This window comes from Dasypus novemcinctus, chromosome 13 (genome assembly GCF_030445035.2).
Source record: "Dasypus novemcinctus isolate mDasNov1 chromosome 13, mDasNov1.1.hap2, whole genome shotgun sequence".
Lineage (NCBI taxonomy): Eukaryota > Metazoa > Chordata > Mammalia > Cingulata > Dasypodidae > Dasypus > Dasypus novemcinctus.
This window is the reverse complement of record NC_080685.1, coordinates 86,718,477-86,733,799: the sequence shown is the minus strand read 5'-3', so window position 1 is coordinate 86,733,799 and position 15,323 is coordinate 86,718,477. Positions and strand designations below refer to the sequence as shown.

The 15,323-nt window shown below is 48.6% G+C and overlaps 1 protein-coding gene across 7 annotated transcripts in view; it reads right to left on the bottom strand.

Moving 5' to 3' along the window:
* Positions 1–15,119, bottom strand: part of NAV1 (neuron navigator 1) — a 253,429-nt gene extending 238,310 nt beyond the window's left edge. For all 7 annotated transcript variants that reach the window (XM_058274946.2, XM_023585586.3, XM_058274947.2 and 4 more), the window contains exon 1: positions 14,900–15,119. The gene's annotated coding sequence lies outside the window, so the exon portion shown is untranslated. The remainder of the gene's footprint in view (positions 1–14,899) is intronic.
* Positions 15,120–15,323: the final 204 nt, after the last annotated feature.

Below are 15,323 nucleotides of genomic sequence, written 5' to 3'. Positions count from 1 at the left end.
AGCATGCTGGGGGTGGGCGGGTGACTTCCAACCTCAGCTCTCCCTGGGATGGACCTCTGTGGGGCCACAGTGCAGCTTTGATGTGGTGTCTCTATGGAGAGTAAACGCCCTGGAATCCAGCCCCGGGAGGCCCAAGTCACTGCACATATAGCTGAGGTACGTATGCATCAGGACATGTCCCTCTGATCACTATCCTGTGCACCAGGCTGAGGGACACTGTTCAAGCACATACCCCATCCTCTTGTTTTTCTTCCAAAATAAGTATGCACTGTTTCACAAAAGGGGGAGCACAGAGGCTGAAATTTTCCCAGGCTCCTCAGAGGTACTAATCACAGCCCTGGCTGAATGACTGGGGTTGAAATGTGGAATTTCAACATCCCTGTTGGTGGCATGGGAATGCACAAGAATCTCAACTCAACACTGTAGCAATTTCTCTGGGGTTTCCTAACAGGAGCTACAACCCATTCTCATCTCAGCCCCTGCCAGCCAAGAAAGGGGGGCCCTGTGGTCTGGCAGGATCATGGGGGGTCGGGAACCAGGAGTCAGGGCTCTGGCTGCCTGGCTGACTCACCATCGTCCTTTCTCCTAGGGAGCAGCCTCCTGGCCTGAGCTTTTGCTTATGATATCTGCCACTGCAGAAACGGCTGAACTGAGCCTCTGTTTTTAAAGGGGAAGACTGATGATTTCCTAGGGCTCTTCAGTGAGATGGCACTTGAGATCTAACATGGTTTCAACATAGGAGCTGGAAGAACAACGCTCCCTGCTGCCCGGGAGAGGTGCAGTTTTCTAAAGGGCCCCAGGGATTTGCCCAGAGTCTCCGTGGAGGGCATCAGGACTGCACCTTAGACCCCTGCTGGAGACCCGGGTGGGACAACAAAGGATGGGGATAGGAGAGCAGAGGTGAAGAGCCCTGGTATTTCCCACCCCATGCCTGGAGCGCCCTCTCCAGCCTCTGCCTTCACACCCATTCTTTGCCTGACATAATTCCTGCAAGCCCAATGGCACACACCTCCCAGGAGGTCTTTCCTGTCCCCTCCAGCAGTTACATATACCCCCTCCCTCCCACTCTGTAGCACTTACCACAACTGGGGTATTGACTTGCTTACCAGGTAACTTTTAAATAAATGAGCCTCATACATGGTCCTCAGCTCCTAGCACAGCCTGAAGTCTTAGCAAATGTTTACTGAATGGATGAATGGATCAGTGAATTAATGTGGCACATTCTATCCTCTCTCTAGACCTGAAATCCTAAGAGTCCCAGCCCAATCCCCCTTCTTGAGCCTTTTTCACCGACCGTTCTCAAGGGTTCTTGAATTGCAAATCCCAGACAGAGCCATATGCCAGCCCCAGAAGCTGGCACTAAACCCACTCACTGACCCCCCTCGCAGCTGCCATCACAGCGCCCCACCCCTCCAGCACCCGGGAACCCATCTGGCTCCCAAATCCCCACTCCCCACTCCCCCTCCTCTGGCCTCCCTTTCGGAAACACCTTTTTCCTGCCCCGTTAGGCTGCTGTGTTTCCTGAGCAGGAAGAGCGCCCTTTGATTCCACTGTGCTATTTACGGCAGGCCCCCTCCTTCTAGGCCTCATAGAGGTGAAAGGTGATGGCAAGGGGTAGGGGTGGGGTGCTCAGGACTTTTCTGGGTCCCAACCACCAGAGGAAGGAGGCTGGAAACCCAAAGGAGGGGAGGGACCCCGAGGAAGCATCTTCTGGTCCTCAAGCCAGTTCCCCTCCTGACCTCTCCATGCCTATTAGTGGCCCCACAGTTCTCCCCGGTGCCCAGAGCCTTCGATTCTCAGAGGCAAAGAGTCATGGAATTTAGCTCTAGAGGAGACCCCAGAGATTAAAATTTGTAGATGGGCAAACAAAACCCAGAAAGGGGAAGAGATTTGAACAAGGTCACACAGAAAGCTAAAAGCAGGTCCCCATCAAAAATGACTCCTGATCCTTGCCTAACCCATGGCATTTACAAAAGATTTCACATGCATTAAGTCATTTAATCTCGTGAGTCCAGTGGTAACATACTCATTTGACAGATGAGGACTCCAGGACTAAGGCAGGTTAAATGACTTACCCATACACCAGCGGTGCAGAAGGGGCACAAATTCAGGCCTTCTGACTCACACTTCAGTGCTCTTCCCAAAAGACTGCAGGCCTCTTTGATTCTCCCTCTGCTGTGTCCCTCCCATGTTCAGCAGTCATTAGGTCCTGCTGGGTTTTCCTTTGTGAGAAACCTCTCACGCCCACTCTTCCTTTCCTTTCCCAGTGGAGCTGCCCAAGCTCAGACGTTCCACATCAGGAGTGGAAGTGGAGGTCCACCGGCCCAGCTCTCCCTCCTCCACGCAACGCTGCTCTCCTGGACGCTGTGTGCCAGGTTCCCAACACTGAACAGAGCAGATGCCAGCCATGCCACTCGGACGGTACTCCTGTTAAAACACTACTTCATCATGCCAGTTCCCTGCTCTGAGCCCCCATGTCTTCCCACCCCTACAGGCTAAAGTCCTGCACACAGCTCGGGGCCCCACATGCAAGCCAGACATCCCTGCACACTGAAATGCACCGGCTCCAAGACAGGCCGACTCAACTCAGGGCAGAGGACAATCTTCTATCTTTTGGGGAAACGAGTGGCCTCTCTGTCAATGATCTGAGCTTCCTGGTTCTAGAAGGCAGAGGTGGCTCTCAATCCATGAAGGAAAGAAAAGGCAATGTGGCCTCTCATAGGAAGCCACCAAAAGTGGGGAAGTGCTCTGGGAACAAAGAACGTGACATTGAAGAGCTCAAAGATTATACTAAGGACCAGCCAGCTCATCTTCACTCTCAGCCCCCAAATCCTGGCAGACACCCCACTGATGCTGATTCCTGAGAATTCTATCAGAGTTGAGATAGAGAAGTTAGAAGAAATCAAAAGGGTTCCCTCAATAAGCAAACTATAATATAGTCATATTTCAGAAATTAAAAGGAACAAACTACATCATTCAACAGAGACCAATCTCAAAAATATTATGTTGAGCAAAAGAAGCCAGATACAACATAGAACATATCTATGAATCCATGTATAGGAAGTTCAAAAATAGGCAAAACTAATCTGTGGTAATAAAAATCAGAATCGTGGAAGAGTGGTTGGGAGGGGGCACACTGACGAGAAAGGGACAGAATGGAAACTTTAGAGGCTGATGGAAAGGCTCTGTTTTAGTTTCCCAGCTGCTAAAATGCACACCATACAATGGGTGGGTTTAAACAGGGACTTCTTGGCCCACAAATCTGGGGTTAGGAGAAGTCCAAAATCCAGGCATCAGCAAGGCAATGCTTTCTCCCCAAAGACTGCGGCATTCGGGGGCTGGCTGCCGGCGACCCTCGGTCCTTGGCTTTTCCATCATGTGGCAATGCACATGGCAGCCTCTCCTCCTTTCTCCTCCAGGTCCTATTGATTTCCAACTTCTGACTGCTCCCCATGGCTTCCTCTCTGTGTCCAATTTCCTTTGCTTCTCAGGATTTCGGCCATTTTGGTGTGATTTTAGGTACTCCTTACCTGATGACATCTTCAAAGGTGCTATTTATAGCTGTGTTCACACTCACAGGACTGGGGATTGGTACATGAACATGGCGCATGATTCAATCCCCAACAGGTCTACCTCTTGACTGGCGGGTGGGTTAGCCAGGAATATTCATTTGTCAAAAATGCAGCAAACTGAACAGCTAAGATCTGTGCATTTTGCTGTTTGTAAATTACACCTCTGTTAAAGTGCAAGAGAAGAAGAAATCAAAAGGATTTCCTCCCTCCCATCCCAGCCTTCAGCAGGGAAGGCTCTCCTAGGGCACACAGTGACCTGGGGGTCTGAGGGTGAGGGGACACCGCATTTTTCTCTACTTCTCTCTCCAGACCTGAAGTTGTCCTCAGGCTCTGCTCCATCCCCTGCTGAGTTTCGGTAGCAGCCCAGGCCTCTCCACACAGAGGCCGATGGAAGCCGACAGGGCAGCAGCCCTGGCCCACGGGCTGCTGCGCACGGGCTCCTTCTGGCTTATGACTCAGGCCTTCCGCCTCCAGGGCACCCGGGCTGAGCCCTCCCTGGTGTCCTATTGCCATGGAGACAGCCCCAGCCTGTATTTTGGCCCACGAGCCTTGAGCCCCTCATTTTAAATCTCCCACTTTCCCATTTACTTTGCCTCAACCACATCTGCGACTCCTCCTTCCAAAGCCGGTGCTATTTATAATGCCCTGGAAACACAGGCTGGGCCAGATAATAGGCAGGCTTTGCCAATCAAAGCCCCCGGCCACTGCGCTCCCCCTCACCCACCAGAGGCCGGCAGGCTGCAGCCCAGTGGGGCCCAGGGGGACCATACGTCTTAGAGCCCCTCTCACCCCTTCCATCTGACCCTCAGACGGGGAATCCTTTTCCTCTGTCTGGTAGATAAACACCCTTTGGGGATAAATCCACCCAGAAGCAGAGCCTGCAGGGCTGGGGAGCTGTCTGTTTCAGGCATCCCGACTTTGCTCAGCCACTTTGTCCATCCCAGACAAAGGGCCAAATATTTATACCTGAGGGTGGGATAAGACATCTGGGTCAAGAAAAATGATAATAACTATCATTTTATCATGATTTAGGCCAGACCATCTGTAACAATGGGCTCTAAGATGAGCCTCGCAATTCTTGGCCCCATTTTACAGATGAGGAAACAGAAGCTCAGAGAGGTGGCAGAAATCCAAGTCTCCAAAGCCTGTGCATCACACATCTCGGAGGCCCGATGTCAAGGAGAGGCCGAGGAAGCAAGGAGCTGGCCTCTAAGCATGCCAGGGACCTCAGGATTACTGAGGGTGTTCCTGTGGGCAGGAGAATAGGAAGGGCATTTATTCCTGCCTGCCTCTCAGCTCAAGGACAAGCCTACCCCCGTTCTCCAAGTAATCAGCAAGTGTGCCCTGAGCTCACGCCATGGGCAGGACCCCATCCAGGCACTCCCATGTTCTCAGCCATGCTGAGTGTGGCCCTACGGGTCTTGTCTGCCCTGGGCAGCCTCTTCCGGGCGGTATCAGCAGGCCAGCCCCCGCCCCGGCATCTGGCCCCAGTCTGCCATCCAGGACACAGAGGTCTTTGTCTGGGCCTGACTGTGGGTGCGGGAGTGTCACAAGTCTCTGTGGCCGGCTTAGCAGCAGCCCTGCCCACCCACTTCCCATAGCCACCCCAACCCTGTGGTCACTTTCTGGGCCTCCCTGAGGGGCTCTGATTTCTCTTAGCAAGAGGAAGTGGGGAGATGACTCAGAGGTGTGATGTGGCCTTCACAGAAGCTTTTTTTTTTTTAAGATTTATTTTTTATTTATTTCTCTTCCCTTCTCCCTCCCCCAGTTGTCTGCTCTCTGTGTCCATTCATTGTGTGTTCTGTGACCGCCTCTATCCTTATCAGTGGCATTGGGAATCTGTGTTTCTTTCTGTTGCATTTTCTTGCTGTGTCAGCTCTCCGTGTGTGCGGCGCCATTCTTAGGCAGGCTGCACTTTCTTTCGCGCTGGGTGGCTCTCCTTACGGGGCGCACTCCTTGCGCGTGGGGCTCCCCTACACGGGGGACACCCCTGCGTGGCACAGCACTCCTTGCGCGCATCAGCACTGCACATGGGCCAGCTCCACATGGCTCAAGGAGGCCTGGGGTTTGAACTGTGGACCTCCCATGTGGTAGGCGGATGCCCTATCCATTGGGCCAAGTCTGCTTGCTGAAGCATTTTTGTGATGACATTCAGCCAGGAGATTAGTAAAGAGTGGCAGAGAAGAATTTAGATTTAAGAGAGAATGTGTTAATTGCGAGGGGCCAGTGTATTTGCTCCAGACCAGCTAAAAAGCAAAGGCATCTTAATGGGTGGCCAGCCTAACACAGACCTAAATGCCTGCAGGATGATTATTGTCAACTCTGATTAAAAAATGAGAAACAGAACTCAACATACAACACTTTCACCAACGTTCCCTTGGCTAACTAGGTGAAAATGAGCAAGAATGTAGCTTTCACTGAAAGACAAATCTTAAGGACTTGTCAAAACAAATGTACTAGCGAAATTAATAATAAAAACTCAATGTGATGTCTGCGTTTGTATAGCACAGATATAACATACGTGGCTAGATTCCATGGGCCGTCGAAGACACTGCCCATCTCTGGTGTATGTGGCACTGGGATGTGTCGGAAAGAACAAAGATCAGGAATCAGAAGACCTGGATTCTCAACCTGAGTCCTTAGAGCCATTTGGCTTTGGGAAAGTGCCTTAGCCTCTTTTAGTCCTGTTTCACCACCGGTAAAAAAAGGAGAACATTTGTCCTGCCCACCTCATAGGGTTGCCGTGAGGAGTGAATGAGATGTTGACACGAAGGGGTTCGGCAAGTCACACACTAGACAACAGGAACTTCTGTACTGAAGGCATGAGGAGGGGCAGTGATAGGAGGATGAGATTTGGGTCCTGGGCTTCAGTCAAGCCAGGTCTCAAGGACTCACCCACAGGTCCCTTCTGGGGCCACATCTGCGCACACTTCCCTCCCCACCTGTTTCCAGGCAGAAGGCCCAGGGCTAAACTCTTTTATGGAAGAGAATGCTATGGATTCCAAATGCAAAAGTAAAACTGCAGAACCGAAATTAACAGAGGCTTAATTAATACTAATTATTATAATTGAGGCTTTTATGTTTAATTAAATGCCTATAAAATGTAACATGTCAACTGTATTCATATTAAAATTTAGTTTTCATAAACATTCATTGTACTTGAAAATAACTTGTAGGTAAGACTTTTCTCACCTCACAATAATTTCGGCACATGTTCAGGGTTACTGAGAAATAGCCAACTTAACATTACTAATGAACCGACTAGTTATGGGTAAATCTTTTTAAAATCAAAATCATCAAAATCATTTAAAAACGTAGCTACAAAATAATGGCATTTCGTGGGGGATGTGGGTGCACCTCGTGGGCAGGCTGTGCCCTGGGCTCTCTCCAGGAAAGCATGTCCTGCGGCCATGTGGGTCTTAAAGCAGCACTTTCTGTTTCAGCCCGTCATTTTGTCCTGCTCCCCTTTCTGTATTTAGAAACCAGGATATCTGAATTGGAAGCTTGCTTTTCTCACAAATATCCTGGGTGGTCACCATCAAATTGTGTAGAAGACCTTATAATAACAAGCAGGAGTTTCCTGTCCCTCCCTCTTCCCAACCCCATCCAATTGCCCAAACAGCTTTCTGTTACTAGTTCTCTTGGTGGTGGCCCATGTAACTCTAGGGAATACACTAATAACTCTATTCCCTGTTCTGCCACTTCTAGATTATATCTATCATTACCCGACAAAACAGACGAGGATTTCAATCACTTACGCTAAACCCATTTCTCTCTTTCTCCTTATCTTTTCCCCAATATTCGATTTTCATTCTTTCACTGGTTATTTTGCATGTTCAGTCATAAAATCTGGTCTCCTGTTTGCAATGCTTTAACAGACTCTCTTGACCTCCCTGCGTGGAAGAGAGGGGATTGGAGCCCCCCCACCCCACTGCCCTCCTCGCCTTCACCTCTCACCTTCAGTCGGCTATACTTTCATTCTCAATTTCCCAGCAGCTACAACTAAGTACACCAAGACTAAGCACAGGGCTGTGCTTAAAGGTTGATATCAAACATCAAAACACCCAATACATGTAATTTATATTACTTTCACTATAGAAATACTGTTTAACACTAGCCCCAGAGGTCTCCTTCTCACTTTCCTCATCTGTAAAATGGGGATGGTATAGTACGTCCTAATACCACCTGGTGAAGATGATAAGGAATGTGATGACACTGAGAAGACTTTTTACAAATATAAGATCTTATTTTTCCATAATTATTACATGACACACAGCCTGGGCTAGGAATACTGGCTCATATTATTTGGGCAATTTAGATAACTTTCTGAACCTCAATTTCTTCACCAGTGAAATAGGGAGAACACTAGTACCTATCTTGTCAAATCATTGTAAGGTTAAATGAAATGATATAAATTAAAGTGCTTTAGTATCCAGTGCATCACTATCTCAATTTAAGGGGTCATGACCTCATCTATCGCGTTCCAGAAGGGAAAACTTCAGTTCAAGCTCCACTGAGGAAAACTGCACAGTGCTCTCTAAAGGAATTTGAGAATTAGGAAATTTGAATATGGCTTGTATATTAAATAATTCTATTAAATAGTCAACTTTCTTGGGTATAAGTATGGTACTGCAGTTATATAGAAGACTATCCTTTTCTTAGGTAATACACACTAAAGTCTTTAGAGGTTAAGTGTCATGATATCTGTAAATTATTTTCCAAACGGCTCAGGAAAAGTTTTATTATAAGTGTGCGTGTGTGTGTGTGAGTGTGTATACATCCATATAGACATAACACATGGACACTATAGCAAAATGTTAATCACTGAATCTGGACATTCATAGTGTTAATAGTCTTTTACCTTCTCTATTGATTTGACATTTTTCAAAATAAAACCTTGGGAAAGAAAAGAGAAACTTTCAACGTTGGAAAGAACTGTCATCTAGCCCTTCCCCTTCCCCTGAGAACTAGGTATAGCCCTGGCGATGCAGCTTGCACTGACCCTCCCAGTGCGGTGGCCGCAAGCTGACACCTTCTTAAAGCCGGTGCCCCAGAGGTGGCGAGGAGCACAGAGGTCTGCAGCCAACAGGAGGCGTGTGTGGGGTGGCCTGGCCCCATGCGAATAAGCCCTCCTTCCAAAGCTTTCCAGAGGAAGGAGCCGGGCATGGTACAGAACCACCCCGGAGGAGAAAAGGCAGGCAGCTGCGGGGTTGGGTCCTGGCTACGGCTTCATAACCGTGTCTTGTCAGCTGTCCCTTCTTTGTTAAAAGGAAAACAGGAAGAGAACAGTTGGTGTCTTGGCAGTACCCGGAACCCTGATACTCCGTCCCAGTCAACTCAATTATCTGCACCAATGAACTGGGAAAAGAGGCACTGGTAATTGACTTTAGCAATAATTCATTGAAGGCCTATTCTACACTCTACTTGAAGTCTACAAAAAAAAAAAAAATCAGATAACACCAAACAAAATGAAACAACTATGCAACAAACAATAAAAAGCAAAAGATGCAGTCAGACTCATCTCCTTATGACTTCATGTGCCCTCCCTTCCTAGACAGCCCAGCTCTCAGGTTTTCAGAGGCAATCTACAAATTGAAAGAAAAAAAAAAGAATCTGCTTTTGCCCAAGAGGCAATCTGCCTGTGGTTGATCTGTGTCAGTAAGCTCACAAGTGGAGTGCTTCTTTCCATTCTGGACACAACATATTAAAAAGGGTTGTTAATACAATGAGGAGGGGATGGGATGAGAGTGGAATTTATTGAGCACATGCATTGCCATCTCAGGGACTGCGTCTCTTGCATCTCAGGGACTGGTCTCACTTGATCCCTGCAACCAGCCTCCAACTGCACTTCCCAAACTGGCTGGACAGTAGGAATCACTGTGGAGAATGCAGGAGGAAGGGACAGTGGAGTGGTAGTTAAAGATCAACCAGTGGGAGATATTGTCCTATGAGCAAGGCATTTTCATTCCATTTTTCCAGGGAAAGAAACTGAGTCTTTGAGAGGTTCAGTGGCCTGCCTAAGGTCACACAGAGAGCAATGATGCAGGTAATGTGGAAGATATCATTTCAACCGCTAATATGTGCTAAGTACTCATCATGTGCTAAGCACTTCATGTGCAAAGCCAAGACTTGAACCTTCACTCCAAATCTGGCTCATTTCATGGTCTAAGCTCTTGCTATTGCATCATACACATTCCCAGAAAATACCTGAGACCACAGCCAATGAAGAAGAGCTGAAAGAAATAGGGCTGTGGAGACTAGAAGGAAAGATGGGGACAGGCATATGATAATCGTTTCCAAATGTGAAAATCTACTATTTTGCCAGGCCATTACACTTATTCTGTGTGGTATATTTTGACTATCCCCCACTTTTATTTGAGGGATTGGGTGAAGCCACTAACTTTTCGCTATCATTCACCAACGGGTGGAAGTCACATAAGAGACTAATACAAGGAGGAACTCTGAAAGACAGTGCTGTCCAAATACGGAATAAGATGATTTCAACATGCTGTTGTTGGGAGTTTCCCGGCAACAGAGCTGTCCGAGCTGGGTGATCCTGGCGGGGATGTTTTAGAGGGGTCTGATGTAGCTTGAAAAAAAGAAAAAAAATAGGACTCAATGACAGCGAAGGTTCTTTGGAACTTTGAAACTTTAATTCTATGGAAGTTGGTATTTACTCTATTTACAAATGGATTTAAAAACCAGGAAAAGGCTGTAAAGTGGGTCAGTATTACTGTCCAGATGTAGAGGGTACTGCGTCACTGAAAGCTGTGACCAGTCAAGGGTTTCAGGCAGTAAGTCAGCTCAACCATTGAATCCTTACCATGCATCAAAATTAGCAGGGCAGCTTTTAAAGATTAGAGATACTGTAGCCCCATTACAAAAGCAAATGAAACTCAATCTCCTGGGATGGGTCCAGGAACCACTAGTTTTTAAAAGTTCCCTAGGCAATTCTAATGTACAGCAAGGATTGAGAACCACTGAGCAAGAGGAAGCGAAGCTCACACTGAAGTTGATCTTGGTACCTCTGGGTTTCATGACAACCATGAAGAGGTTCATCCCGACATCTGGGCCAGTCAGACATCCCCGACATGGGGGGAGTTGCTGAGAGATTATTCTGAATTCAGGAAGACCTGAACCAATAATCCCTCTTGGATGCTCCCTTTAGAGGTAGTCAGGGTCCAAAAGATGAGGCCCTCGAATCCTCTAACCTCTCAAAGCCCTAATTTTTCTAGTTATTAAAAAGCTTTCAGAGGGATTTATCTCAGGAATGTAAGGGTGGTTCAACATAAGAAAATCAATCAATGTAATATACCTGATTAAGGGAATGAAAGAAAAAAAAAAGCCCACATGGTCGTCTCAATTGTCACAGAAAAGGCATTTGATAAAATCTGACACCCGTTCATGATAAAACATACACACACACACAAAAACCCAACATTTATAAAACTAGGAATAGAAGGGAATTTCCACAACACAATAAATGCATTTATGAAAAACCCATAGCTAAAACTATACCCAAAGGTGAAAGACTGAAATCTTTCCCCCTAAGATCAGAAACAAGAAAAGGATGCCCGCTATTGTTACTGTTTTTCAGTATTGTACTGGAAAACCTAGCCAGAGCAATTAGGCAAGAAAAAGAAATAATTCGGATTAGAAAGGACTACCTCTACTTGCAGATGACATGATCCTATATATAGAAAATCCCAAAGAATCCATAAGATAGCTACTAAAGCTAATAAAGGAATTCAGCAAAATTGCAGGGGACAAGATCAACACGCAAAAATCAGTAGTGTTTCTGTACACCAACAATGAATGACCCGAAAAGGGAATTAAGAAAACAACTTCACTTTCAAAGGCTTTCAGAACATCTGAAACAGTCTCATAGTCTTTTGAAGTAGAAATATCTTATCAACAGTCCTTGGAGGCACATGCATCAGCACCTTTATTTTTCATGCATATTAGTGCATTCCATATTAAAACAAAGAGAACAAACAGATTTGGTGGGCTTGGTAGTGTAGACTGCACAGGATGTGCATAAGAAACTGAAATGTTCATTGGCAGATCAAAGTGGCTGGGTCTCAGTCATTCTGCCTCCCTTCACAGCACAAGAGTCACAGGAAGCTGACAAGCAAAATCCCAGGCCCCTTGGAGGAAATCAGACCTGAGTCAGGCTTCCTAGGAGGTTGAAGGAACAGATTAGGCCCAGGAAACTGTATAACGAAGAAGGTACTTTCCACCAGAAAAGTTGGTAGTTTTATTTTTTTTAAGTTGAAGAAGGAACTAAAAGTGTTGTTAATTATTGCTTTGTGACCAGAGGCCAGAAAGATGAAGTGTTTGCCAAGTATTGCCACATTTCTTCTTCCTTTTTTTTTAAAGATTTATTTATTTATGTGTCGTCGTCCATCCCCCCTCCCCCCCCGTTGTCTGCTCTCTGTGTCCATTCACTGTGTTCTTCTGTGACTTGTTTTTATTCTTATCGGCGGCACCAGGAATCTGTGTTTCTTTTTGTTGTGTCATCTTGTTGTGTCAGCTCTCCGTGTGTGCAGCGCCATTCCTGGGCAGGCTGCACTTTCTTTTGTGCTGGGCAGCTCTCCTTATGGGGCGCACTCCTTGTGCGTGGGGCTCCCCTAACATCCCTGCGTGGCACGGCAGTCCTTGCGTGCATCAGCACTGCGCATGGGCCAGCTCCACACGGGTCAAGGAGGGCCGGGATTTGAACTGCAGACCTCTCAAGTGGTAGACGGATGTCCTATCCATTGGGCCAAGTCTGCTTTCCACATTTCTTAGTTCTCCATGTTCCAGAGACTCTATGGGCTGGTGGTTGGTTCTACCGCAGAGATGCTCCTCCTTACCCCTTGCTATTTTTCTGTTCTCCTTTCTTGTTAACACTTAAGTAATATCTGCTGACAAGTATATATGGCAACACTAGAGAGAAAAATTCTGAGTGTAAGAGGGCGATTTGCTGAAAGGGAATGAGCCCTGGACTAGAAGTCAGAAGACCTCGTCCTAGGATGGATTTCTGCAGTGTTCCATCTGTGTGGCTTTGAGTCCATCCCTTCCCTTCTGCAGGCTTGATTCCTGTCTGTAAAGAAGAGGGGGTGGGAAGAGGGACAGGTCCTTTGAACTCTAACTTTCTAGTTTTTCTTAAAGGTCAAACCCTTTAAGACTCCAAAAGACCTTTAAAAATGGGAGAGGTCCAATTGATCCCAAATGGAAAAACGAAAAGAGAGACTAATCTAAAGAGATGGATAGCAGGCTCTTCTCTAGCTGCTCTTTTCTACTGGGTCAAATCTGAGCGTCATGACACCACATACTTCACATGTAACATGGGCTCATGGAAGCAGACTGGAGTGTCAAGGAAAGGCAAGACCGCATTCCCAGCATTCCTGTTTTCAGTTGTCCCAGACCAAGGCTGCCCAAAGAAGACAGATCCCAGAAAAGTTCTGAATGCTTAAAGCTTGCCCAATTACCTATCATTTTTCTTCCTAAATCAAATTCACATATGGGGGAGGGGGAACAAGAGCAGATAACTCCCAAAGAATGAATAAATTGAGCACCTGAATTAGATGGGAAGCCTTTGAGTGGTACTTGGGTCAGATAGGGTGTCTGGCCAGAAGGTGTTCACAGGGAGATTAACCATGTGCACAAATACCCAAATGTCTAAAACACAAAGGAGAATTTGAGACTTGCCCCAAGGAAGCTCAGGGAAACTGTTAGAGGAGATCGGAGCAAGGATTGCAACCTCTGACCAGGGAAGTTCAGGAAACAGACCCTACAGGCTGGAGCACAGACCCCAAATACCTTTTCTATTTCTACAGCAACAGCAATTTCTCCCAGCTTCATTTTACAGAAGTGAAAACCAGGGCAGCAAGGTGAGGAATTATATGCTTTCTGATCATGCCAGGGGGTTAGCAACACAGCCTGATACGGAACTACAAACTAACTGAGAACTTCCCTTGGAAACCAATGGTGACAGCACATATCACTATGAACAACTTCTTGGGGGAGGAAATCCATCATCACAGCTGTTCCCGCTGACTCCCTTCCACCAGTTAAACCCAAAGTCACCAACTAAAATTCAAAGCAGGGTTAAAAAAATATTCATAGACCTCTTAATTAAAAGCAGGGTGGCATCGCCAAGGTTGAAGGAGTTCCTGGCCTGAAGACAGCTAAGGTCTCTGGTGTCAGCTCTGATCTATCCGGGGCGGCATTCTTTGTGTGAGATCCCCGTCCCTTCAAAAGTTAGGTGCGGGGGGCATCTTATAGCGGGAAGCGCAGTTACAACACAAGATGAAAACCCAAGCAAGCCCTCTACTCTTGCAGAGGGAACGCTGGGGCCGCAGGCTTCTCAGCACTGAATTTGAACTAGCCAATTACATCCCAATCGTTGAAACAGGAAGCCAGATAAACAGCATGTTATCAAGGGGGGATCCAGGCGCTTCCCTTAAGCCGCCACGGCAGCTGCGCCCTGAGACTGTCCTAACAAAGTCCCATTGACTCACCAGATGATTTTCCTGTGTTCGGCTCCAGGGGACAAGGAGCCTCTCCGCTGGGTGGATGTCACACTGCCCCCCACCACTCACCTCCTCCCCGTTCCTGCCTCCCCTCTCTCCCCTCTAGGTCGACTTGGTTGATTCTTTATCATAGGACCAGTTTTTACGGGCTCTGCGGGTGAGAAGGGATCTCAAGGAGTCAAGCACTGGAGCACCCCCAGGTGGGATCCCGGTGTTCACTCCGTCTCTGCTTTCTCCTCCCCTCTCCTCGGGGACCGCTTTCTATGCTCCCAGATTCCACGCCCGGCACCGGACCCAGAGATGCCAGCCTCAGGGAGACTGGCGGGAGGGCCTGGGGGGCCCCGTGAACATTTTCTGGAACAGCCCAGCAAGGTCACCTGCTCCAGCTCTTCCGATAGCTTCTGTTGGGTGGGAGTAGGGTTGACTCAACGCTTCAAAGAAAGGGAGAGAAGATGTAGGTAGGGGGTGTGTGTGTGTGTGCAACAACGCAGCACTCGGTGTCTCTGATTCAGGACCTCAGAGCACTTTAAGTTGCAGGTATGCTCGGAACGGTTGGAGTTGGGTACCCCTAACGAATCAGCTCCAGAACCGGACGCACAGTCCCACAGGGACTTCTAGAAACACAGCTTCCCGGGAAGCCGCCAGCACCGTTGTTATTCTAGCACCAGGCTCACCTCCCTCCGGGGCTCGGTCCCTGCCGGCCAGAACCTGCCAGCCGAGCCCCGCCAAGTCGGCAGCCGCGCACCCCCGGCCTCGCCGCCGCGCAGCCCCGGTCTACGCCCGCGCGTCCACCGCGCGCCGGCCACTCACCCGCGCGTCTGCGCTCCGGGGCTCCCTGTCCGCGCCGCCGCCGCCGCCGCCGCGCAGAGTCGCTCATTCCCCGGAGCCGCGCGGGTGCCGGGCGCCCTGTGCTCGCGATGAGAAACTTTCTCCCGGGCTCCCCCGGCCCGTCCGCCCCTCGCTCGAGTCTCGGCGTCCGCCGCGCGCTCCGGCCTCGCTCTAGGGCCGCCGCCGGCCCCGGCCCCACAATGAGGAGGGAGGCGGCATCCTGAACAAAGTGCCGTCCCGCGGGGCCGGGCGGCGGGGCGGAGCCTGGTGACCCGCTGCCCCTGGCACACGCCGGCTGCCTCGGCCGCGGCGAGGGAGGGGAGCGCGCGGCCGCCGCGGCGCGGTGCGTGGAGGTTCTGCTCCGATCACCCTCTCTTTCCTCCCCTTGCGCTGTGCCAGTTTAACC